Source organism: Staurois parvus, unplaced genomic scaffold, assembly GCF_062004578.1.
Source record: "Staurois parvus isolate SC_StPar_1 unplaced genomic scaffold, SC_StPar_1.0 ptg000326l, whole genome shotgun sequence".
NCBI classification, from domain to species: Eukaryota; Metazoa; Chordata; class Amphibia; order Anura; family Ranidae; genus Staurois; species Staurois parvus.
In genome coordinates this window covers 220,001-247,500 of record NW_028318122.1, presented here as the reverse complement: position 1 = coordinate 247,500, position 27,500 = coordinate 220,001, and positions in this window count along the sequence as shown.

The following is a 27,500-nucleotide window of genomic DNA, read 5'->3' as shown; positions in this document are numbered from 1 at the left end:
GTTAGGGCTAAAGGTAGGGTTTGTGTTGGGGTTACAGGGGAGTTAGCAATAGGGTTGGGGAGGAGTAGTGTTAGGGTTATAGGGAAGAGTAGTGTTAGGGTTATAGGGAGGAGTAGTGTTAGGGTTACAGGGAGGAGTAGTGTTGGGGAACATGGAGGGTTAGTGTTAAGGCTACAGAGAGGAGTGGTGTTAAGGTTACAGGGAGGAGTGGTGTTAGGGTTACAGGGAGGATTAGTGTTAGAGTTACAGGGAGGAGTGGCTTTAGGGTTACAGGGAGGGTTAGTGTTAAGGTTACAGTGAAAGTTAGTGTTGGGGTTTCAGAGGAGTTACTGTTGAGGTTACGGGGGGAGCTTAATGTTAGGTTTACATGGAGGGTCAATGTTGGGGTTACAGGGAGGACAAGTGTTAGGGTTACAGGGGAGTTAGCAATAGGGTTACAGGGAGAGTCAGTGTTAGGGCTATAGGGGGTTGGTAATAGGGTTACAAGGTGGGTTAGTGTTAAAGTGTTACTAAACAGAGGATTCAGGACCTCCTTCCTCCTGCTGGTGACCCCTCTAGTGATATAGAGATCTATGTAGAGGAATCAGGACCTCCTTCCTCCTGATGGTGACCCCTCTAGTGATATAGAGATCTATATAGAGGAATCAGGACCTCCTTCCTCCTGCTGGTGACCCCTCTAGTGATATAAAGATCTATATAGAGGAATCAGGACCTCCTTCCTCTTGCTGGTGACCTCTCTAGTGATATAAAGATCTATATAGAGAAATCAGGTCATCCATCCTCCTGCCGGTGACCCTCTAGAAATATAAAGATCTATACAGAGGAATCAGGACTTCCTTCCTCCTGCTGGTGACCCTCTAGAGATATAAAGATCTATATAGAGGAATCGAGACCTCCTTCCTCCTCCTGGTGGTCCCTCTAGTGATATAAATATCTATATAGAGGAATCAGGACCTTCTTCCTCCTGCTGGTGACCCCTCTAGTGATATAAAGATCTATATAGAGGAATCAGAACCTCCTTCCTCCTGCCGGTGACCCCTCTAGAGATATAAAGATCTATACAGAGGAATCAGGACCTCCTTCCTCCTGCCGGTGACCCCTCTAGAGATATAAAGATCTATATAGAGGAATCAGAACCTCCTTCTTCCTGCTGGTGACCCCTCTAGAGATATAAAGATCTATATAGAGGAATCAGGACCTCCTTCCTCCTGCTGGTGACCCCTCTAGAGATATAAAGATCTATATAGAGGAATCAGGACCTCCTTCCTCCTGCTGGTGACCCCTCCATTGATACTGCCTTTTCATAAAGACTTTAGGTCCTTGGTACACTTACTGTGTGGGGACCTCTGTAAATCTCTCTGCTTTGTAATCTATACTTTTACTTTGTAATTCTTGCATGTTCTTCTAAATATATTTTCAAAAGCTTTAACAATGAGCAAAGGTTATCGATTTCCTTATCAGCAAGTACATTCCAATTTATAAGATAGAATTGAAGTTAAGATAAAATAAAGTCCTCACAATGCTGTTGCAGGCTCTTGTCTACCACAACGCAGTATTGCCTTTCAAGTGTATTATGGCTATTTTTCTTGTTAAAAAAGCTTTGGGTACAATAGGGAAGGTTTGTACCCCCTGTCAGTTGTTTTTTCTGGTGTCTTGGTCCAGTTGGGGAAATTTCCCTTTACCTCCTGGCCTATAGATGCAACAGAAAGTGAGATGGAATTTGAACAACAAGAGGGCAATTCCGCTCTTGGTGTTCACCAGAACCAGTGTTCCCATTCAGGGGCGGACTGACAACTCATGGGGCCCCCGGCAATAGGGGATCATGGAGCCCCTGTGTCCTTGCCCAAACTCAAAAAAGCCTACGAAAAAGGTACTAGGGGCATCTCATGGGGGCCCCCCTACTGAACTCGGGCCCTTGGGCAGCGCCCGAGTTTCCAAATGGTCTGTCCACCCCTGTTCCTATTGGAAGATGTCCCCACTAGTCCTGTTCTGGTGACAACTAACATTTTGTATTTCCCATCTGTTTGTCTCATTGACAATAGTAACTGATACAAATGGAGAAGGTGGATCTGCCTAGTGGGGACATCGACAGTGATAATGATCTGATGAGGCTTTTAATCCTTCCCCAATTAATTCAGAACCAAAAAAAAAACGAGAAACGTTGGGCTATACATCCACTTTAACTTTTGTTCTTTTCTTGATTTTCTGCTTAACTGTTCTGGCTTTAGTGGTGTCTCATGGCTCTGCTGTGCTCCTTCCAATGTATGATAGATGAAAAATCTGACGGGGCTGTGAGAATCTCTTGCAATGGCTGCTAAAGATTCAGATGCAGAGATCCCATCAAGAGTCCCTCAATGTTCATTCACACTTGTGGTTGGGGGAGCATTTTACAAAAATTCTTGCACCGACCAGGGGCGTATTTACCACAAGGCACTTTCCTGGGGCAGCATTTGTCAGGGGGGCACCACCTCCCCCCCAGAAGAAGGGATGAAAGAAGGGACACGTGCTCCACTGGAACCAGGTGGGATCCGAGAGAAGCTGTGGGCTGCTTGATGGTGTATGTAGAGCCTGACTCTCATTCACGGGGATGTCTGGAGATGACGATGAGTGTCAGGGGTGCTGTTGGTCAGGCTGTCTCCAAGGAAGGGGGGGGGGGGTTGGCGTTGGTCGGTGTCCGTGGGGGCAGACGATTTTTGTGTTGCCTAGGGCAACACAAAACCTAAATACACCAATGGCACCAACCCTGGTGCTCCAACTATGCAGTTACCATCAGGCGGCTGATCAATCTGCAACTTCTCAAGGAACTCGTAGTAATCTGTAGAGGAACCTTAACCTCTTGCCGTCCGCCTGCCAGGGTGGTGGCAGTGCAGGGGCGGGTTGCCGTTCATAAACGGCACACGCCTTTTCTAGCTGTGCGCGCTCCCTGGGAGCGCTCAGCACTGCGATCCGGTGCCCGCTGTGTCCTCCGGACACAGTGAAACACCGATCGTCGGACGGGACCTCTGTACGAGGTCCCGATCATGTGATCACTGATTGGCCAATCAGTGATCACATGCAAAGTAGTAAGCAAGATGTCACTTGTGACATCATTGCTTACTATGTGTGAAATCTGTGAATGATCACAGAGGTCACATGGTACAGGGCTATTCACAAACAGCCTTGTACCATGTGACAAGCTGTGACCAATCACAGCTCACTCAGTACTTCTCAATGACTGCAAGAATGCAGACAGAGAGAAAGAGAAATGATTGCTTTTACATCCTATATGGGTGTAAAAGCAATCAGTGTAAAAAAAAAAAAATCTTCATCACCCCCCACAAGTAGTACAGTGTCACCATGGTGACACTGTACTGCTAGGGTGACAGTATGTAAAAAAAATAAATAAATAAAAAATAATACAAAAAAATAAAATAAAAATGTAAAAAAAAAGGTTTAAAAATTATAATTTTTGGTTATAAACTAATTTGGATTTTTTTTTTTTAATAAAAAAATAACAGAATAAATTTTGGCCAAGATTTATGATAAAATATTATTTATTTGCAAAATTTTATTAAAAAAACACTTTTTTTCAAAATTTTTGGACGTTTTCATTTACATAGCAAAAAAAATAAAAATCCCAGCGGTGAATAAATACCACCAAAATAAAGCTTTATCTGTATCAAAAAAATGGTAAAAAATTCATATGGGTACAGTATTGCATGACCGCGCAATTGTCATTCAAAGTGTGATAGCGCTGAAAGCTGAAAATTGCCCTGGACAGGAAGTGGGTGAAAGTGTCCGGATAGGAAGTGGTTAAGGTGCCCCAGAACCCTGGTTGAGATTTGGACTATAATAAAAGCTGCATGCAAGTCGTGCCATTTATATCCGCAGTTATAGTGAGCATTTGCTGCAACTGCATTATAATAAAGTAGAACTGAAATCTTCCAAAGTACATGAATATGACCTCAATTTATCTTTCTCCATAAAGATAATGAACTGTAAGATTAATTCTGAAAACAAGGCAAAGCAAATATACTTAATGCTTATGTCTAAATTAGGAAAAAAATGTGTCCGAGGTGAAAGAGCAATCCTTAAATAAATCTCCAGACACAAGATCCAGATTGCAGATATGGAAGTAATCTACACTTAGGCTGATGTCAGAATATTGAATTTAACTTCTTTTTTTAACCATTAAAGTGCAGCTAATGCTGAAACTTCCCACATGGAAGAAAAATATATTTGAAATATATTTTTTAAATATTCTTCCCAAATGTATTGCCATATATTTGAAATGCTACAATTTTGGCCGTATTCAATATATATCAAAGTATATTTCAATAAATATATATATCTATATATATAGATATATATATATATCTATATATATACACCAGAGGCGGACTGACAACTCATAAGGGCCCCCGGGCAATAGGGGATCATGGGGCCCCTGTGTCCTTGCCCAAACTCAAAAAAGCCTATGAAAAAGGTACCAGGGGTATCTCATGGGGCCCCCTACTGACCTCGGGCCCTCAATAGGGGATCATGGGGCCCCTGTGTCCTTGCCCAAACTCAAAAAAGCCTATGAAAAAGGTACCAGGGGCATCTCATGGGGCCCCCTACTGACCCCGGGCCCTCAATAGGGGATCAAGGGGCTCCTGTGTCCTTGCCTAAACTCAAAAAAGCCTATGAAAAAGGTACCAGGGGCATCTCATGGGGCCCTCTACTGACCCCGGGCCCTCAATAGGGGATCATGGGGCCCCTGTGTCCTTGCCCAAACTCAAAAAAGCCTATGAAAAAGGTACCAGGGGCATCTCATGGGGCCCCCTACTGACCCCGGGCCCTCAATAGGGGATCATGGGGCCCCTGTGTCCTTGCCCAAACTCAAAAAAGCCTATGAAAAAGGTACCAGGGGCTTCTCATGGGGCCCCATACCGCCCCCCGCCCTCAGGCAGCGCCCGAGTTTCCAAATGGTCAGTGCGCCCCTGATATACACACACACTGCATGTTGAAATGCGTTTTTATTACAAAATATATGAAAATATTTTTGAAAATACATTTTAAATATACTGTGTGTCCTTCAAAATACAAATCTACATTTTTGGAATGCATTTACAAATATATGTAAAACTATATGTTAGAATGACCTTTTTATATGTGAAAAAAAGTCATATTAACATATAAAAAAGTCATTTTAACATATATTTGTAAATGTATTCCAAAAATGTAGATTTGTATTTTTAAAGACATACAGTATATTTTAAATGTATTTTCAAAAATATTTTCATATATTTTGTAATAAAAACGCATTTCAACCTGCAGTGTATATATATATATACGTATAGAATATGGCCAAAATTGTAGCATTTCAAATATATGGCAATATATTTGGGAAGAATATTTTTTAAATATATTTCAAATATATTTTTCTTCCATGTGGGTTTTTCTTTATCTGTAACCCTTTTGGGGAGATTTCTCTTTACTTCCTGTCCCTGTTCATCTGACTTTTTGTGTGCCGTAGTGTAGAAGCCAAGATAGTTAGTCAGATTGTAGTACCAACTCTAGTGCTACTCCCATAGGATCCGCAGGAATACTGTCCAGGTCTTCCTCACAATCTTTGCCCCACAGCCGGGAACATAGGCTCATTCACATGGTTCTCCAATGACCCATCTAGGGATGTTGTTTTTTGTTGTTTTTATTATTGGAGAATTTGGATAGGGTTGAGGGTATTAACCTCCCTAGAGGTTAGCTCGGGGTAAAGTTTCAGCACCACAAGTGGTAACGCCGAGCTACACTCAGGAATACACTGCAGCGTTGCTCCGGGATCTCTTTTGCACTTACCTTGTCCTGCACTCCCACGATGTCCCTCCTGCAGTGTCCCCGGCAATGTCCTCCGGCCGATGCCGGCCTCTGTCTTCTGGGTTCCGTTCCCTGCGACGTCGTGAATTACGGGGGACGGAACTGTTGGGAAATTTGAAAATTGTAAAAGTGACATTCACTAAATACACTAAAATCACATAGTATAACATTCCTGTATCAAACCATTTCACATACATTTTGTCCCGAGTGCTTTGTCCTGCGCCCTGCTGTTCTTTCTGCCTGGAAACTGAGGAATGTCCATGGCGTCCAAAAAGCGTCCCTTTAGGTCAAAAGCGGTTTTAGACCGGCTAGAGAACAGCGATAGTAAATCAGAACCACTTGCAGAATTGAGTGATAATGATTCGTGGGGGAAATTCCTCATCAGACACTGAAAACGATTCTGCGACTTTGCTCAGCGATGTGCGAACTTGGCGCTATATTTCACATTTCAGTGTTTTTGGTTTGATTATATTATTGAATTATATTTATTATTATATTATTTTTTTTTATGATTATTTATTAAATTAAAATGTATGATTTCGTGTTTCAAGTTTTATCATACCCGGGATGTTTACTAGACTCTTGTTCGGACATATTTCAGTGAGTCATTCCTAAAAATTACAGGCCTACAATAAAAAAACGACATATTTCCATGCAAAAAAAGTACTGATTTGAGTACAGAAATATGGCATAGTCAGACCCAGGGGCGGACTGACCATTTGGAAACTCGGGCACTGCCCGAGGGCCCGGGGTCTGTAGGGGGCCCCGTGAGATGCCCCTGGTACCTTTTTTGATTGGCTTTTTTGAGTTTGGGCAAGGACACAGGGGCCCCATCATCCCCTATTGCCCAGGGTCCCCATGAGTTGTCAGTCCGCCCCTGGTCAGACCGCTAGGGAGGTTAAATGGGATACTCCAAAAACAAGAACTACATACAACCTGAGGACCTAGGTATTCTTCAGGACAAGCTATAATAAATGTGCTTGCAGCAAACAGTAAACCTCAGCTTTAAGGTGGTAGTAGTAGTGGTAGTTATGAATCTTTTTCTTAGAGCCGAGTCCCTTCAAGTAGGAGATTAGGTGAATAAAGCTCTTTGGGACACCAAACATTTTTCAGAGAACTTGGATAGGGTTGAGGGCATTAAGTGGGATACTCCAAAAACAAGAACTATGTACAACTTGAGGACCTAGGTATTTTTCGGGACAAGCTATAGTAAATTCTGTGCCTGCATCAAACAGTAGACTTCAGCTTTAAGGTGGTAGTAGTAGTGGTAGTTATGAACCTCTTTCTGAGAGCCAAGTTTCTTCAAGTAGGAGATAAGGTGAATAAAGCTCTTTGGGACACCAAGCATTTTGGGAGAACTTGGATAGTGTTGAGGGCATTAAGTGGGATACCCCAAAAATAAGAACTATGTACAACTTTAGGACCTAGGTATTCTTCGGGACAAGCTATAATAAATTCTGTGCCTGCAGCAAACAGTAAACCTCAGCTTTAAGGTGGTAGTAGTAGTGGTAGTTATGAATCTCTTTCTGAGAGCCGAGTCCCTTCAAGTAGGAGATTAGGTGAATAAAACTCTTTGGGGCACCAAGTATTTCCGGAGAACTTGGATAGGGTTGAGGGCATTAAGTGGGATACTCAAAAAACAAGAACTACATACAACTTGAGGACCTAGGTATTCTTCGGGACAAGCTATAATAAATTCTGTGCCTGCAGCAAACAGTAGACTGCAGCTTTAAGATGGTAGTAGTAGTGGTAGTTTTAAATTTATTTCTTAGGGAGACTAGGTGGACAAAGGTCTTTGGGACACTAGCTGGTGAAGCCTAGACCTACAGCTTACATCGTAGTACCAGAAGGGCTTTAGCAGCACAAGGTCTCTAAGATCCTTTCAGAGGCGTCTTTACTCATAAGGCCCAAGGACAGTTGGTTGCATTAGGTGGGATACTCCAAAAACAAGAACTATGGACAACTTGAGGACCTAGGTATTCTTTGGGACAAGCTATAATAAATTCTGTGCCTGCAGCAAACAGTAGACTGCAGCTTTAAGATGGTAGTAGTAGTGGTAGTTTTAAATTTATTTCTTAGAGAGACTAGGTGGACAAAGGTCTTTGGGACACTAGCTGGTGAAGCCTAGACCTCCAGCTTACACCGTAGTACCAGAATGGCTTTAGCAGCACAAAGTCTCTAAGATCCTTTCAGAGGTGTCTGTACTCACAAGGCCCAAGGACAGTTGGTTGCATTAAGTAGGATACTCCAAAAACAAGAACTACGGACAACTTGAGGACCTAGGTATTCTTCAGGACAAGCTATAATAAATGTGCTTAAAGCAAACAGTAAACCTCCGCTTTAAGGTGGTAGTAGTAGTGGTAGTTTTAAATTTATTTCTTAGAGAGACTAGGTGGACAAAGCTCTTTGGGACACTAGCTGGTGAAGTCTAGACCTACAGCTTACTCCCTAGTACCAGAGGGTTTTTAGCAGCACAAAGTCTCTAAGATCCTTTCAGAGGTGTCTGCACTCACAATGCCCAAGGAAAGCTGGTTGCATTCCTCCGTGACACCAGACCAAATCTTCAGTAGACAGTCCCTCGGTCAGCTCTTAGCAGAACCCGGGTGTGACAGACCGCCTGGCACCCTGCCTGGGTGCTTCCGTAAGAGAACAGCTGGGACACAGGACCAAGGTATTATAGCTGGGCAATGCACCCAAGGACTAGACGACACTAGAATTCACACAGAATTTGAACCACACAAAATCAGATAAGAGCTTGATCACATGATCCTAAACAATGCAAACGTATTCCAGTAATATCATCAGTATATCTAAATCAATGAACAGCTAAGATCTATCAGTGATCTAATCAAACAGTAATCTAATTAACAGCTAGCAGCTAACGGTGATCCAATTAACAGTAAACTAACCAACAGCCAGGCACCCAGGCCAGCCAGGAGCCCACCCCAGGCAGACCGTCAACAAGCCCACTGGATGGAAATTGTTGATAAATATTTCTGTCCCAGGTGGATACTTCTCCAATCCAATGTTCAGGAGGGGCCCCATATTTCCTCTGACCATTAACCTGTACAAGATTAATATTACACCTTTTCATCCACTCCAGAAGGGAAGCTGTATTGTCTTTATTCAGAGAATTAATCCAAGCCTCGCTCTCAGCGTTCATCGCGTTATTATCCATCATCACAGACTGATCCTCTCTCTCCATGTGATCAGAGGCTGAGCTGAGCTCTTTTCCATGCTCTGACCGAGAGAAGCAGACAAAATCCCCAGACTCCTCCATGGGTCATAATCAGTGGGTAAAAAGCTTGCCCCTAGTCCCCTCCAAAACCCCCTGTCCCAGTTGGATCTGTCACACCGGGTCTCAGTATTCAGGCCCTCAGGTTGCCCACTTGAGCCCTACGACAGCAGAGCCTTTTGCGGCCTCGGCTGTCAGTTGCTGGGTCCCGGACGATGATTCCCCTCCAGCACCCGGCAATCTTCGAGTATTACCATTGGGGGAGAGACCTGTGTATAAACAACACACATCTCTCCCCTGTCAGCTCCTGCACACTGCTTTGTATGGCTCTGCATAGCACAGTCATACAAAGCAGTGTGCTTACAGTGTAAAGCACACACACAGCACACAATGAAACAGAAAACAGTTAACCCTTTGATCGCCCCAGATGTTAACCCCTTCCTGCCCAGTGCCATTAGTACAGTGTCAGTGCTTTTTATTAGCACTGATCACTGTATTGGTGTCACTGGGGATGTCAGTGACATCAACTCAGTTCCCCCCCAGTGTCAGAATACCCCCTGCAGTCCCGTTATAGGTTGCTGAACGCCGCCATTACTACAAAAAAAAAAAAATTCCAGTATCTATACCGCCATTTGTAAACGCTATAACTTTCAGGTAAACCAATTAATTTACACGTATTGGGATATTTTTTAGCAAAGACATGGAGCAGGATACATTTTGGCCTAAATTTATGACCAAATTTGATTTTTAAATTTTTTTACTGGACATGTCTAAAAAACAAAAAGTCAAAAATATGTTTTTGTTTTTTTGTCTGTCTTTTTTTTGTTTATAGCACAAAAAAAAATAAAACTGATCAAATACCACCAAAAAGAAAGCTCTATTTGTGGAAAAAAAAAAAGGACAAAAATTTCATTTGGGTGCGGCATTGCATGACCGCGCAATTGTCAGTTAAAGTAATGCAGCGCAAAAAAATGACCTGGTCAGGACAAGGGGGTAAATCCTCTGGAGGGCAAGTGGTTAAACTTGTTGCTATTGTAATCTCATAATAATAATAACAATAATAAATAATAATAATAGTAATAATTCATAATATTAATATAATAATCATAATAATAAATAATAATAAATAACAATTCATAATAATAGTAGTAATAAAAATATTAAAAAATAATAATAATAATAACACTGTTCAACAGGTAAAATGTTTTGGGCATAAAATTAGCTAATCTTACATAATTTTGGGGTGCTGAAAACGAAAATGACCCTAAAAAATGTTGATTGGCTCTAGTTTCCATGATATATTCACCCATCTAATGACGTAAGCCATTCAAAATTATGATGCAACTTCAGCTGCATATTGCGCAATTGATACTGGTGACCAATAGAAAATGTCATGTATACTGAGATGATGCAATATTAGCCTTTAATTGCATCACTTCACTGCATAAAAGCTGCAGTATCTGTAGCTGATTGTAGTTCGTCTTTACATTTCGTTTTATGCTTATATAGGCTACTCAGTAATGCCTCGAACTTGTGTGAATAAAGCAGATAATTTCTGCTATATCTGCGGTGAAATAACTTTTATCTCACAAAAAAGGAGGATAACAGGAATGATTAGGAAAGCCTACAACTTGTATTTTGGCTGCAAGATAGGAGACCAGGACAAGAGCTGGGCACCACATATATGCTGCAATTCTTGTGGGACAGCACTGGAGCAATGGTTGAATGGAAAAAAGGCATCTATGCCTTTCGCTGTGCCAATGATTTGGAGAGAGCCAACAGATCATGTTAGTAATTGTTACTTTTGTATGGTGCCTCCAATTGTAAAAGGGCTAAATAAGAAGAAAAAGTTATCTGTGCACTATCCAAATATTCCATCGGCAATACGTCCAGTTCCTCATGGAGAGGGGCTACCAATTCCTAAAGCACCAAAATCCTTCGTGGTTGAGTCAAGTGAGGAAGAACCTGAAGCGTGTAGACACGTGCAGTTGTAAGAGATAGCCCTTTCCTCGAATACAAGAGAAAAGCCAAGAGAAGCAAAACCGACACAAACTGAAGACAAAACTAGTGAGAATCCTAAGTATTAAAATGATTCAACTTAGCTTATGGCTATAATTTTTCTTGGTAATCCTATGCAATATATTATGCCATTTAGGCTTTGTTATGTAGTCAATATCACTTGCTTTATATTTGTGGAAAGACATCTATCTATATAATTATTGTGCATTATGTAGTCATTACGCCTATAGCAGAAAACTTTCCGTTTACAGAAAAACTAGAGCCAATTGACAAATTTCATTGTTATATTTGAACTCAGAATGTGAAATTCATTAAGAAATGGATCCTTTTGTTTCCAAAACTGGCAAAAAATAAAAATTTGTTGAACAGTGTAATGAAAAATGTCTCTTAATTTTGATTTGGATTGAAACCAACCACACGTGTCTTAACTAAAGTCAATTTTGTGCTTGTCCCTAGTTATAACGTTTCTCCCTTATGCCTTAGTAGTGTAACTAAAGGACGGCATAGCACCATTGATATCGTTCAACCTACTTTTTAATTTCCGCTTATGTTCCATTGAATGTGGTGCAAACTTTCTGAATGTAACCAGAAATAAAATGAAGAGTTTAGCATATCAAGAGCAAAAGGCTAAAATCATTTTCTCTATATATATATGTCATATAGAATTGTCATTTTTGCTTTTGCAGACAGCTCATGCCATGTCCTTGTCGAGGTTTGCTTTGTCTCTTCACCCTCACGAGAATGAGATAAATGTATATTTGGAAGTGAAAGTTACAATTAGGAAGCAGGAACAGCACAAAGGGGGATTTACTTTGCCCTATTTATGAATAAATGATTTCTTAAAGGAATTCTTTGTATCTGAATATGTATTTTATTTTTTTAAGGGAAAAAAAAAAAATCTGTATTTCTCTCTCAGAATACTCTCCGATATATATATATATATACAGTCAGGTCCATAAATATTGGGACATCGACACAATTCTAACATTTTTGGTTCTATACACCACCACAATGGATTTGAAATGAAATGAACAAGATGTGCTTTAACTGCAGACTGTCAGCTTTAATTTGAGGGTATTTACACCCAAATCAGGTGAACGGTGTAGGAATTACAACAGTTTGCATATGTGCCTCCCACTTGGTAAGGGACCAACAGTAATGGGACAATTGGCTTCTCAGCTGTTCCATGGCCAGGTGTGTGTTATTCCCTCATTATCCCAATTACAATGAGCAGATAAAAGGTCCAGAGTTCATTTCAAGTGTGCTATTTGCATTTGGAATCTGTTGCTGTCAACTCTCCAGATGAGATCCAAAGAGCTGTCACTATCAGTGAAGCAAGCCATCATTAGGCTGAAAAAACAAAACAAACCCATCAGAGAGATAGCAAAAACATTAGGCATGGCCAAAACAACTGTTTGGAACATTCTTAAAAAGAAGGAATGCACCGATGAGCTCAGCAACACCAAAAGACCCGGAAGACCACGGAAAACAACTGTGGTGGATGACCGAAGAATTCTTTCCCTGGTAAAGAAAACACCCTTCACAACAGTTGTCCAGATCAAGAACACTCTCCAGGAGGTAGGTGTATGTGTGTCAAAGTCAACAATCAAGAGAAGACTTCACCAGAGTGAATACAGAGGGTTCACCACAAGATGGAAACCATTGGTGAGCCTCAAAAACAGGAAGGCCAGATTAGAGTTTGCCAAACGACATGTAAAAAAGCCTTCACAGTTCTGGAACAACATCCTATGGACAGATGAGACCAACATCAACTTGTACCAGAGTGATGGGAAGAGAAGAGTATGGAGAAGGAAAGGAACTGCTCATGATCCTAAGCATACCACCTCATCAGTGAAGCATGGTGGTGGTAGTGTCATGGCGTGGGCATGTATGGCTGCCAATGGAACTGCTTCTCTTGTATTTATTGATGATGTGACTGCTGACAAAAGCAGCTGGATGAATTCTGAAGTGTTTCGGGAATATTATCTGCTCATATTCAGCCAAATGCTTCAGAACTCTTTGGATGCCGCTTCACAGTGCAGATGGACAATGACCCAAAGCAGACTGCAAAAGCAACCAAAGAGTTTTTTAAGGGAAAGAAGTGGAATGTTATGCAATGGCCAAGCCAATCACCTGACCTGAATCCGATTGAGCATTTCACTTGCTGAAGACAAAACTGAAGGGAAAATGCCCCAAGAACAAGCAGGAACTGAAGACAGTTGCAGTAGAGGCCTGGCAGAGCATCACCTGGGATGAAACCCAGCGTCTGGTGATGTCTATGCGTTCCACACTTCAGGCTGTAATTGACTGCAAAGGATTTGCAACCAAGTATTAAAAAGTGAAAGTTTGATTTATGATTATTATTCTGTCCCATTACTTTTGGTACCTTAACAAGTGGGAGGCACATATGCAAACTGTTGTAATTCCTACACCGTTCACCTGATTTGGATGTAAATACCCTCAAATTAAAATTGACAGTCTGCAGTTAAAGCACATCTTGTTTGTTTCATTTCAAATCCATTGTGGTGGTGTATAGAGCCAAAAATGTTAGAATTGTGTCGATGTCCCAATATTTATGGACCTGACTGTATATATATATATATATATATATACACAGTATATACAATATGTCATCATATTGAGCTCCTTCAAAACAACCACATTGTCTTTTTCCAGAGCAGCCTGGATTTTTCTTGTGGTTACCTATGGGTTTCCCTTTGTATCCCGGACAATTCTTCTGTCAGTTATGGCTGCAATTTTTCTTGGTCTACCTGACCTTGGCTTTTTATCAAGAGATCCCCGAACTTTCCACTTCTTAATAGGTGATATAACAGTACTGAGTGGCATATTCAAGGCTTTGGACATCTATTTATGTCCTTTTCCATCTTTATATAGTTCCATTACCTTGTTATGCAGGACTTTTGACAGTTCTTTTCTGATCCCCATGGCTCAGTATCTAGCCTAGTCAGTGCTTCCACGTAAGAGCTAACAAACTCATTAACTATTTATACACTGACACTGATTGCAATTTATAAAGCCACAGATGTGGGACATTAACCTCTAATTGGCATTGTAACCCGTGTGTGTGTCACCTTGTGTGTCTGTACCAAGGCCAAACATTCCAGGGGGCGGAGACTTCTGATCCGGGGGGTGGAGACTTCTGATCCGGGGGGTGGAGACTTCTGATCCGGGGGGTGGAGACTTCTGATCCGGGGGGTGGAGACTTCTGATCAGGGTCATTTGGGTGATTTCTGGCATCATTATGGTTTAAAAAGCATCCAAACAACTATTTGATAATAAATGGCTTCATATGATCATCATCCTTCAATAAAAGAGCATTCTTTGGCATGATCAGTCATTATTTCAATATCAATGCCAAAATTTCACAATTTCTGCCAGGGTATGCAAACTTTTGAGCACAACTGTATATATATATATATATATATATATATATATATATGTATATAGCATCAGGCTCAAAGCAGTCATATTAAAATAACAAGAATCTGGCCATGCCTAGTACGAAGGGACGTGGTCACTGTACAGGTTGTATGGAGTTCTATGCAGACTTGAGGTTTGCAAGTGCAATCGTTGTTTCTAAGGCTCCGTTCACATCTATGCAGTTTGCTTCTTGTCCATTTTGCAGTGCTTTTCCCATTCGTTTTGAGCTTTTCTGCTCATATTTTTGATGAATTTTACTACGTTTTGTTCAGTTTTTCTTTTCTTTTTTTGTTAAGGTGGAATTTTTTTTTTGCTGGGCAGAATAAAAATGCACAATGCAAAATGAAGCAAAAGCACACTACCATGTATTGCAGCAGATTTTCCTGTAAACTCTATTGTAGCAAAAACGCTGCTTTTTGCTTTTAAAAAAAGTCCCTGACCCTTTCCAAAAATGGAGCAGCTCATAAAAAAGATTAGATGTGAACACGTTCCATAGGAAACCATGTTCAATGGACTGTAGTGCGTTTCTGCAAAAAGCACTAAGGCTAGGTTCACATCTGTGCGGGTGCCGCACCACCCGCAAAGAGAAATGCGGACCCCCGGGCGGGTGCCATTATTTCTAATGGCACGCCGCCCGCACTGGAAAACGCAACCGTACTGGGAACCTCAGCTGCGTTCAGTTCCGGGACTACTTCCCTGCGTGTCACGGGGCACGGGAGTCCATTCAAATGAATGGGCTCTCGTGACCACGCAAAACGCGGCCCGTACGGCCACATATATGTGAACCGGGGGTAAAAAACGCATTGGTGTGAACGGAGCCTTAGGGTTACTTGTTATTATTATTTTGCAGGATTTATATAGCGCCAACAGTTTACGCAGTGCTCTACAATTAGGGGCGGACTGATCATTTGGAAACTCGGGCACTGCCCGAGGGCCCGGGGTCAGTAGGGGGCCCCAAGAAATGCCCCTGGTACCTTTTTCATAGGCTTTTTTGAGTTTGGGCAAGGACACAGGGGCCCCATGATCCCCTATTGTCCGGGAGCCCCATGAGTTGTCAGTCCGCCCCTGTCTAAGGGCAGACAGTACAATTACAATACAAATGAATACAGGAGGATTCAGAGGGCCCTGCTCCTTAGAGCTTACAATCTAAGAGGGAGGGTTGAGAGATACAAAAGGTAATAAGTGTGGGGAATGGGCTGATGGCCAAAATACATGAACATTTGTTAAGTGGGGGAAGGATAGGCCTCTCTGAAGAGATGCGTTTTCAGGGATCGTCTACAAGTGAACAGAGATGGAGATAGTCGGATACACTGCGGAAGGGAGTTCCTGGGGATGGGAGAGGCTCTGAAGAAATCCTGGAGGCAAGCATGGGAGGAGGTGACAAGGGATCTAGAGAGCAGGAGGCCTTGGGAGGAATGAAGAGAACGATTTGGTTGATATTTTGATGCCAGGTTAGTGATGTAGCTAGGGGCCGAGTTGTGGATGGCTTTATAAGTTGTTGTATGTATCTTGAATTTTATTTGTTGGGTGAGCGGGAGCCAATGGAGGGATGGACTCCCACTCACTACTTCTTTATGACTTGTGTTGGTGTACACCAGCCTTTCCCAACCAGGGTTCCATGAAACCCAAGGTTCCTCCAAAGGTTGCTAGGGGTGCTTTGAGCAAAGAGCAAATTCTGCCTCTCAGATAATTAAGCACTGACAACAATGATCTTTTTAGCTTTTTTTAAGGGGGTAAAGGTTCCCAATGACCTCAATTGTAGGAAGCATTCTTCCTAGTGACCGTTTTTTCCCTACTTTTATTAATTTTTTAATGTTTTGTTTTGAACTTCATGAGGTTATTATAGTTTTGTTGTATGCTGACATCTAGTGGAAATCTTGGGCCCCTACAGCTTTTTTTTACTTTTTGATTTTGGTTTCTCCCTCTGTCTTTCCCTACTGTTTAATACCAGTCAGTTCAGTGCTAGCTAGACCTTCCCTATTACTTCCATGTTCCCTCAGTCAGTGTTAGGCCCCTTTCAGTAGGGTGTGGACTCGTGAAAGGGTTTTGATCTATCTGCTGATCCCCTGCTGATCAGGGTTGACAACAGGTCCATGTCCATTCAGTTTATGCAGAGCGGACATGATCAGAGACCACTCTGCTGCATGGGCAGCCCTCCAATCCACCTAGACAGAAGGAGATAGATCCCCTTCTGTTTTTTTTTTTTTTCAGCAGACTGGAGGTAGGGTGAACAGGTCCAACACAAATCCATTTACACCCACCAGTCTATAGGGGTGAATGGGCCGTCCAATCAATCCATCTGAAAAACTGACATACGGACCTGATCGGACCCTTTGTGAGAAAGAAGCCTTAGTACCTTGCAGAGGCAGGGTTTAGGAAAGTCATCATCTTCTTACATTTCAAAGGCCTTCAAAAAAAAAAAATCAGACATGCTCAGAGTCTGCTCTGCTATATGGGCCACCCTCCAATCCACCTAGAAAGAAGGGGATAGATCCCCTTCTGTTTTTTTTCTTTTAGCGGACTGGAGGTAGGGTGAACAACACGTCCATGTCTGTTCAGTTTATGCAGAGCGGACATGGTTAGAGACCACTCTGCTCTATGGGCAGCCCTCCATTCCTCCCAGACAGAAGGGGATAGATCCCCTTCTGTTTTTTTTTTTTTAGTGGACTGGAGGTAGACGGGTGTAAATGGACACAAATTCATTTACACCCACCAGTCTATAGGGGTGAATGGGCCGTCCAATCAATCCATCTGAAAAACTGACAGACGGACCTGATCGGACCCTTCGTGTGAAAGAAGCCTTAGTACATTGCAGAGACAGGGTTTAGGAAAGTCATTATCTTCTTACACTTCAAAGGCCTTAAAAAAAAATCAGACATGATCAGACTCCACTCTGCTGTATGGGCAGCCCTCCAATCTACCTAGACAGAAGGGGATAGATCCCCCTCTGTTTTATTTTTTTCTTAGCGGACTGGAGGTATGGTGGACAACAGGTCCATGTCCGTTCAGTTTAAGCAGAGCGAACATGACCAGAGACTGTTCTGCTCTATGGGCAACCCTCCATTCCTCCTAGACAGAAGGGGGTGGATCCCCCTCTGTTTTTTTTTCTTTTAGCGGACTGGAGGTATGGTGGACAAAAGAGTCCATGTCCGTTCGGTTTATGCAGAGCGGACATGATCAGAGACCTCTCTGCTCTATGGGCAGCCCTCCATTCCTCCTAGACAGAAGGGGGTGGATCCCCCTCTTTTATTTTTTTAGTAGACTGGAGGTAGAAGGGTGTAAATGGACACAAATCCATTTACACCCACCAGTCTATAGGGGTGAATGGGCCATCCAATCAATCCATCTGAAAAACTGACAGACAGACCCAGGGGCAGACTGACCATTTGGAAACTCGGCACTGCCCGAGGGCCAGGGGTCAGTAGGGGGCCCCATGAGATGCCCCTGGTACCTTTTTCATAGGCTTTTTTTAAGCTTGGCCAATGACACAGGGGCCCCATGATCCCCTATTGCCGGGGTCCCCATGAGTTCTCAGTCCACCCTGGACGGACCTGAGCGGACCCTACGCGTGAAAGAAGCCTTAGTACCTCGCAGAGACAGGGTTTAGGAAAGTCATTATCTTCTTACACTTCAAAGGCCTTAAAAAAAAATCCTCTGTGCTGCAATAGCTGAAATAAAATTGCGTTGGATTCGACTTCTGTGTCTTATGGAAGAGTTAAGCTGCCTGTGGATGATGCCAAGTCAGCAAGTGGCCATACTGAATATCAATGCATGTCAATGCATACATTTCCATTTGAAACAGAATAGCGACCATCACACTAATGTACTTGGAGACCAGAAAATTATATCAAGGGCTCTTTCACCTTACAGAGTTTGAGAAAGGCTGGTGTATGCCATTTTATATGAGGGTAAGGCTCAGTTCACATCTGTGTGTTGAAGTAATGCTCGGTAAACACGCTTTTTCCACCCATTTTCTTATTGCCTGGAGGAGCTCCCCAGTATTTGTACAAAACAAACACACCTTCAACCAGGGGACTGACCATATGAGCACTCGGGCACTGGGTCAGTAGGGGGCCCCATGAGATGCCCCTGGTACCTTTCATTGGCTTTTTTATAGGCTGTTTTGGGTGTTGGCGAGGAAACAGGGGCACATTATCCCCTATTGCCAGGGGCCCCATGAGCAGGAGCGGACTGACCATTTGGAAACTCGGGCACTGCCCGAGGGCCCAGGGTCAGTAGGGGGCCCCATGAGATGCCCCTAGTACCTTTTTCATAGGCTTTTTTGAGCTTGGGCAAGGACACAGGGGCCCCATGATCCCCTATTGAGGGCCTGGGGTCAGTAGGGGGCCCCATGAGATGCCCCTGGTACCTTTCATTGGCTTTTTCATAGGCTTTTTTGGGTGTTGGCGAGGACACAGGGGCACATGATCCCCTATTGCCAGGGGCCCCATGAGCAGGAGCGGACTGACCATTTGGAAACTCGGGCACTGCCCGAGGTCAGTAGGGGGCCCCATGAGATGCCCCTGGTACCTTTTTCATAGGCTTTTTTGAGCTTGGGCAAGGAGACAAGGGCCCCATAATCCCCTATTGAGGGCCTGGGGTCAGTAGGGGGCTCCATGAGATGCCCCTGGTACCTTTTTCATAGGCTTTTTTGAGTTTGGGCAAGGACACAGGGGCCCCATGATCCCCTATTTCCCGGGGGCCCCATGAGTTGTCAGTCCGCCAATGCCCATGAGTTATCAGTCCGGCCCTGCCTGCAACACTAAGAAAACTAATTTCTACGCCATTTAAATGGCCTCTTTGGTTCAGTACACTTTCCATAAGGCACCACTACTTTGCGAGTCACCTCAGCTTGGCGCCCCATGAGAATTGTGTCACGACTTACTCTATAAATGTCACCGTGATTTGAAACAGGCCTTGTTGTATTGTCTCCGTCCGTTCAATTAAAATCAAACCGCTATTTGTTTCTGTTAGAGCCACATAAATCTCGCGCCCCATATACGTCTTCCAAAGAGAGCGCGCCAAGGATCAAGCCTTTAGTCAATATCTATTTTGTGAATTGTATACCTAATATACAATGGGAGCCAAGCGCCGGAGCCTTTCAGGCAAACGGCAAGGACAAAGTATGATTTATAGCGAAAGGCAGAGAGTTTTATGAACTGAGAAACGTGAGCTTTTTACTGCGTTCAAATTAAACGCGTTCTTGAACAACAAGGCCGGGAAAAGTTGGGCTGGTTGAGGATCAGCAGTCAGCACTTGGAAAGAGAGTTTGAAAACTTTTTAATAAAATCGTTTTTTTTTTTTCTTTTTTTTTTTTTAAGAAAAAAGACATTTCAATTGCTCAAGCCAGAGCGCTTTTCAAGTCCTTCATTAAACGCAGGTAGGAATCCACAGGGAGATACTAGATGGGGATTAAAGGATTTTCTCACATTGACTGGTCAGTCGAGTGTTGTCCCCTTGAGGGTGAGAACATTGGAAGTGAACTCGGTTCGTGAAGTCTGTGATGACCTTCAATGAAACCTTGGGTTTACTTAAAATGAAAACCCCAGCTTTGTTTACAACATCAAGAAAGGGTCTCCTGTACATAGGGAATGGATCAAACAGGAGGAAGATGTGAAAATAAAGGAGTTCAACTGACAAAAATAAGGTCAATTTTTATAAAGTGGGGAAAAATCAGTAATGTAGTCAATATATTAGGTCCTTCAGTTAATTCCTTTTGCTGCCCATTGAAAGAGTCAGAGCATTAATAAAACAAATCTGTTGTCCATATTTGTTCTGGATATTTCATTGCCTGAGCCACGTTCATCTTCATTTGCTTAAAAGAGAAGTTCACCTTTTGGACAAAAATAATAACTGCACATTTTTTTGCAGGTAAAAAATATGTGCATTTATTATTTATGTCCAAAGGAGCCTGGAAAGCATTGCACCAGCGATCAGTAGATCGCCGATGCCATGCAGGTTTCCTGCAGACCTGTCAGAATATCTGCTTGCCGGGGTGTAAGGGATGTATGGGATGTATGGGGTGTACGGGATGTACAGGACATATGGGGTGTACGGGATGTACAGGACGTATGGGGTGTGCGGGATGTATGGGATGTACGGTGATGTACAGGATGTACGGGGTGTGCAGGGTGTACAAGATGTATGGGATGAATGGGGTGTATGGGATGTACAGGATGTATGGGGTGTGCGGGATATGGGGTGTATGGGATGTGCGGGGTGTACGGGATGTGCGGGATGTACGGGATGTGCGGGGTGTACAGGATGTACGGGGTGTATGGGATATACGGGATGTACGGGATGTACGATATGTATGGAGTGTATGGGATCTACAGGACCTATGGGGTGTACGGGATGTATGGGGTGTATGGGATGTATGGGGTGTACGGGGTGTACAGGACATATGGGGTGTACGGGATGTACAGGACGTATGGGGTGTGCGGGATGTACGGGGTGTACGGAATGTACGGGATGTACAGGATGTACGGGGTGTGCAGGGTATACAAGATGTATGGGATGTACGGGATGAACGGGGTGTACGGGATGTACAGGATGTACGGGAAGTACAGGACGTAGAGGGTGTACGGGATATACAGGATGTATGGGGTGTGCGGGATGTATGGGGTGTATGGGATGTGCGGGGTGTACGGGATGTGCGGGATGTACAGGATGTGCGGGATGTACAGTATGTATGGGATATACGGGATGTACGATATGTACGCAGTGTATGGGATGTACAGGACGTATGGGGTGTGTGGGATGTATGGGGTGTGCGGGATGTATGGGGTGTACGGGATGTACGATCTAGCAGATATACTAACAGGAAGCTTCAATAAACTACCATGGTGCTCCACATCACTGTGGTAGGTCATTGAAAACTACAAGCTGTCAGGACTTGCAGTTCATTAATTCACAGAAATGAATGATGCGGCCATGTTGGACGGCTCCCACTGGCCTTCCTAAAGTCTGAAGGGCAGTAAACTGGCTCTTTGCTTAAAGTTTGAGACACCAGCTCTAGAACAGTGGTCTCCAAACTATGGCCCTGGGGCCAGATGTGGCCCTTTGCCTGCATTTATCTGGCCCTTGGGCCCTTATTCCCCCTCACTGTTAACAACAGTGGGGCATAGTTCCTGCCACTGTCACCGACAAGGGGGCCCTATTCCTCCCACTCACACCAATGATGGGGTACTATTCCTCCCACTGACACCAATGATGGGGCACTATTCCTCCCACTGACACCAATGATGGGGCACTATTCCTCCCACTGACACCAATGATGGGGCACTATTCCTCCAACTGATACCAATGATGGAGCACTATTCCTTCTACTGATACCAATGATGGGGCACTATTCCTCCCACTGACACCAATGATGGGACACTATTCCTCCCATTGATACCAATAATGGGGCACTATTCCTCCCACTGATACCAATAATGGGGCACTATTCCTCCCACTGGTACCAATGATGGGGCACTATTCCTCCCACTGATACCAATGATGGGGCACTATTCCTCCCACTGATACCAAAGATAGGGCACTATTCTTCCCACTGACACCAATGATGGGGCACTATTCCTCCCATTGATACCAATGATGGAGCACTATTCCTCCCACTGATGCCAATGATGGGGCATTATTCCTTCTACTGATACCAATGATGGGGCACTATTCCTCCCACTGACACCAATGATGGGACACTATTCCTCCCATTGATACCAATAATGGGGCACTATTCCTCCCACTGATACCAACGATGGGGCACTATTCCTCCCACTGGTACCAATGATGGGGCACTATTCCTCCCACTGATACCAATGATGGGGCACTATTCCTCCCACTGACACCAATGATGGGGCACTATTCCTCCCACTGATACCAATGATGGGGCACTATTCCTCCCACTGACACCAATGATGGGGCACTATTCCTCCCACTGACACCAATGATGGGGCACTATTCCTCCAACTGATACCAATGATGGAGCACTATTCCTTCTACTGATACCAATGATGGGGCACTATTCCTCCCACTGACACCAATGATGGGACACTATTCCTCCCATTGATACCAATAATGGGGCACTATTCCTCCCACTGATACCAATAATGGGGCACTATTCCTCCCACTGGTACCAATGATGGGGCACTATTCCTCCCACTGATACCAATGATGGGGCACTATTCCTCCCACTGATACCAAAGATAGGGCACTATTCTTCCCACTGACACCAATGATGGGGCACTATTCCTCCCATTGATACCAATGATGGAGCACTATTCCTCCCACTGATGCCAATGATGGGGCACTATTCCTTCTACTGATACCAATGATGGGGCACTATTCCTCCCACTGACACCAATGATGGGGCACTATTCCTCCCACTGATACCAATGATGGGGCACTATTCTTCCCACTGACACCAATGATGGGGCACTATTCCTCCCACTGATACCAATGATGGGACACTATTCCTCCCACTGATACCAATGATGGGGCACCATTCCTTCTACTGATACCAATGATGGGGCACTATTCCTCCCACTGACACCAATGATGGGGCACTATTCCTCCCACTGACACCAATGATGGGGCACTATTCCTCCAACTGATACCAATGATGGGGCATAGTTCCTGCCACTGACACCAACAAGGGGGCCCTATTCCTCACACTGACACCAATGATGGGGCACTATTCCTCCCACTGATGCCAATGGTGGGGCATTATTCCTCCCACTGACACCAATGATGGGGCACTATTCCTTCCACTGACACCAATGATGGGACACTATTCCTCCCACTGATACCAATGATGGGGCACTATTCCTTCCACTGACACCAATGATGGGACACTATTCCTCCCACTGATACCAATGATGAGGCACTATTCCCCCTAATACCATGTTCTGGTATTAGGGAACAGTCCAACCCTCCTAAAGTTTGAAAAACAGTGAGCTGGCCCTTTGTTTAGAAAGTTTGGAGACCCCTGCTCTAGAAGCTGGAAATCGCCATAACAGGCACCCCTAGCTTCTGCGTCCCTTGTGGTTGCCCTGCTGCACTGTGAACATAGGAGGCTTGCCTCTGGGCTCAAACATCATTCAGAGAATGCTTTGCATTTTCTCAAGGAATGCAAAGAATTTTCTGATTGGAAGAGGTGGAGAGTGTGACATCACTGGCCCGCCTCCCCACCTCATCCAATCAGATAATGCTTTGCATTTACTGAGAAAATGCAAAGTGATATCTGAATGGCATCTGTGCTAAATGGCCGACCTCCTGGGTTCGCAATGCAACAAAGCAGCCACTCAGGATTGAAATCTGAAATCTCTTGGAGATCACTCTAGTAAAAGTGCCTACTACAGTGATTTCCAGCTTCTGGAAGGATCCCAGAGGTATAGTATATGCATAGTTACATTGGTCCAAGTTGGATCTAGACTTCTTTACGTTGGCCATACATTGTTAGATTTTTTGCCTAGGTGATCTGAACAGAAGTGGGAGCGGGTACCTGTCAAAATCAGGTACCTTCTCCCCCCTCCCAAAAAGATGGCCAATTGTGAAAGAGAAGAGGGTGGGGGCCTTAAAGCAGAACCTCCCCTTTTGGGTGGAGTTCCGTTTTTACTAATGGCACATTGCCTGGCACATGTGTATTAGCACTTCGCTTACCGGGCGCACAGCGGCACAATTCTGAGCCCCTTGTGTCTGGTGGACACAGCGGATCGTGGCGCTTGTTACGTGGGAGGTATGATTGGGGTATCATGTAATTAATTTTATTATTATACATGATTTATATCGCGCCAACAGTTTGCGCAGCACTTTACAATATAAGGGAGACAGTGCGATTACACAATACATTTCAGTACAGAAGGAATAGGAGGGCCCGGCTCGCGGAGCTTACAATCTAAAGGAAGGGGGAGATGATACAAAAGGTGATAGCTGCGGGGGATGATCTGGTGGAGGTGATTCAAGTATAGTTCTTAGGTGGAGGTGGGGTAGGCTTCTGTCAGGGCAGGGCTGTGGAACGGACAGGTAGGCCTAGTGGCAGGGTAACGCACTGGCTGACGACAACCACCACCAACAGACCGAAGTCCCTCAGGGCGCGGAGTCTAAGTCCCAGGCTGCCCTTCACCAGGGCCCCTGATGGTGGGGATGGACTTGACGCAGCCAGGAACCAGGTTGCGGCCCCCGAGACACCCCGGCTGCGGTAATGGCCACCGCCAATGGCATGTAGCTGGTAAGAATGACAATAGCGCGGTCAGGCAGGCCGGGTCGACAACAACGGGACAAAACGGTACAGAACAGTAGACAGAGAATCACAGGTCACGGGCCGGGTTCAGCAACGGAAGGTCAGATCGAAGGAAAACACAGAGAATGGTCATACTCACAAGCCGAGTCAGATACCAGAAGAGTCACGAGAGTATACACAGAGCTGTAGCAAAACAAAGACACAAGACACAAGTGCAAAGAGCATGTGCAGATCACAGGCTTATATGTACTCAGCCACACCCCTCTGGGGGATGGACCTCAGAGACCTGAAGGCATAAAAGATTCCCACCATGCTCAGCAGAAATCCAAGATGGATGCCAGCACATGGAGTAACATAACCTCTGGGAAAAGGTAGGACCTTGACAGCTTCCCTGAAGAAGTGCGTTTTCAAAGATCGCCTAAAGGCAGACAGGGTGGGGGCTAACCGGACATGCTGTGGTAGGGAGTTCCAGAGGATGGGAGAGGCTCTGGAGAAGTCCTGGAGGTGAGCGTGGGAGAAGGTGATGAGGGAGCTAGAGAGGAAGATATCTTGGGAGGAGCAGAGTGGGCGATTTGGGTGGTATCTGTGGATGAGGTTGGTGGTGTAGCTTACAAAGCGTGGTCGGCTTTGTAAGCTGTGGTTAGTATTTGGAATTTTATACGTTGGGTTATTGGAAGCCAGTGGAGGGATTAGCAGAGAGGGGCAGCAGTCGCTGATCGGTTGTAATCGCTATGCCCAATCATAGCGATCACATGATAATATGTAACCAAACTGTTATGAATAGATTTCCATTCATGACAGCTTTCTTATTGTTGACATGCTGTGATTGGCCCACATGTATTACATGGTACATGGCTACCATGTGATTAGCTGTAGCCAATCATAGCAAATCAACAATAACCAAGCTGCCATAAATGGAAAGCCATTCTTGACAGCTAAAACTATTGCTTACAGCCCTGATCACCGTCACACCTTTCATATGATGATGTTGTACTGCACTGGTGACAGTATGTACCATACTGCTTTCCAAAAAGGGGTAATTTGGGGGATATCTGTCCTGACATTTTAGGGCCCCAAGAAATGAGATCGGCAGTCAGTACATCAGGACTGATCAATTTTCAGATATATTTACCATAGTTTGTAGACGGTATAACTTTCACACAGACTAAATAATATACACTGATTTGGGGTATTTTTACCAAAGAAATGTAGAACACATTTTGGCCTAAATTTATGAAGAAAGATAATTTTTTTGCAAAATTTTATAACAAAAATTAAGAAAAACGTGGGGTTTTTTTCAAGATTTTCCTTTTTTTTTTTAGTTTATTGGTCCTGCCCCTTGTTACCGTTTTCCCTGACCAGCAATATATAAATGCCAGCTGTTTGTCTATGCAGTGCCTACTTGACAAAGGGGGCGGAGCCCCTGAACTGCTTATGAGCCCCGCCTATCCCCGACATCACAGGTTGGAGCAGGGGCGGACTGACCATTTGGAAACTCGGGCACTGCCCGAGGGCCCGGGGTCAGTAGGGGGCCCCATGAGATGCCCCTAGTCCCTTTTTCATAGGCTTGTTTGAGTTTAGGCAAGGACACAGGGGCCCCCTGATCCCCTATTGCCCGGGGGCCCCATGAGTTGTCAGTCCGCCCCTGGGTTGGAGTTGATAGCTGCACGTTTCCTCTCATTGCGGCTTCAAGCCCTGCTGGCTTTCCCGCCGATTCCTGGCTGTGCTAGATGTGCTCACTGTTGCAGGTCCCGCTCGGTTGGAAGTAAGCATATAAAGAATAGGTAGAGTAATGCGGGACAAAGCCCCTGTACACTGGGACCACGGGACAAAGGTGAAAATGCAGGAAAGTCCCCCCCAATCTGTGACTGTTGGGAGGTATGGGTTATGGGCAGGGGTGTATTTACCACAAGGCAAACAAGGCAGTTGCCTAGGGTGGCATTTTTCACGGGGAGCAGCACTGCTCCTTGGAAGAAGGGACAGAAGAATGGACACATGCGGCATGGGGATTGAGTGGGTTCTGACGGTGTATGCCAAGCCCGACTCTCGTTTCCGGGGATGACCGGAGCTGTGAAGGTGAGTGTCTTTCTCTCTCGCCATGGGGGATGGTAGCTGGTGTATGGGGGGGCAGTGGTAGTGGAAGGCTCGGGTGGAAAGCAGGGGTTCTCTTGGTCACTGTCGGGGGGGGGGGGCAATTTTTGTGTTGCCTAGGGCAGCACAAAACCTAAATACACCACTGGTTATGGGATGCCCAATTTGATTGACGAAATAGCAGAATGAGGATGTTTCATGCTCTAGCACACTTAGTAAAAAAACAACAGATATCTGACTGTGTTCCAGCCGGAAACCATTACAGTCCTTAGTAAAGTAATCCCCTTCTAGGAGCTTGGTGTCTCCAGAGTAGATTTCTAGTGATTTGACAATGTGTAGGAGCTCTTGGTCCTCTTGGTGCACAAAATACGAGCCCACCTGGCTACAGTATCTGATCCCAGTACAAGGGATTGGGTAAGCTATGAACTGAAGACTTGCCAGAACTTGCATCCAGCAGACCTATCACTTCTAGGTCCTGGGGGTGTAGAGGAACTCACAGTGTCCTTGTCCTGCAGTTGTGGATAGAACTGTTTTCAGGCCTTCTAGCTGGGCTGGTTCCTCTCCAAGCCTTGCAGGCTGTCCTTCCCAGGTGGACGGCATGGGCAGTGGTGCTCCCACTTTCAGCTTCCCCTCAGCTTC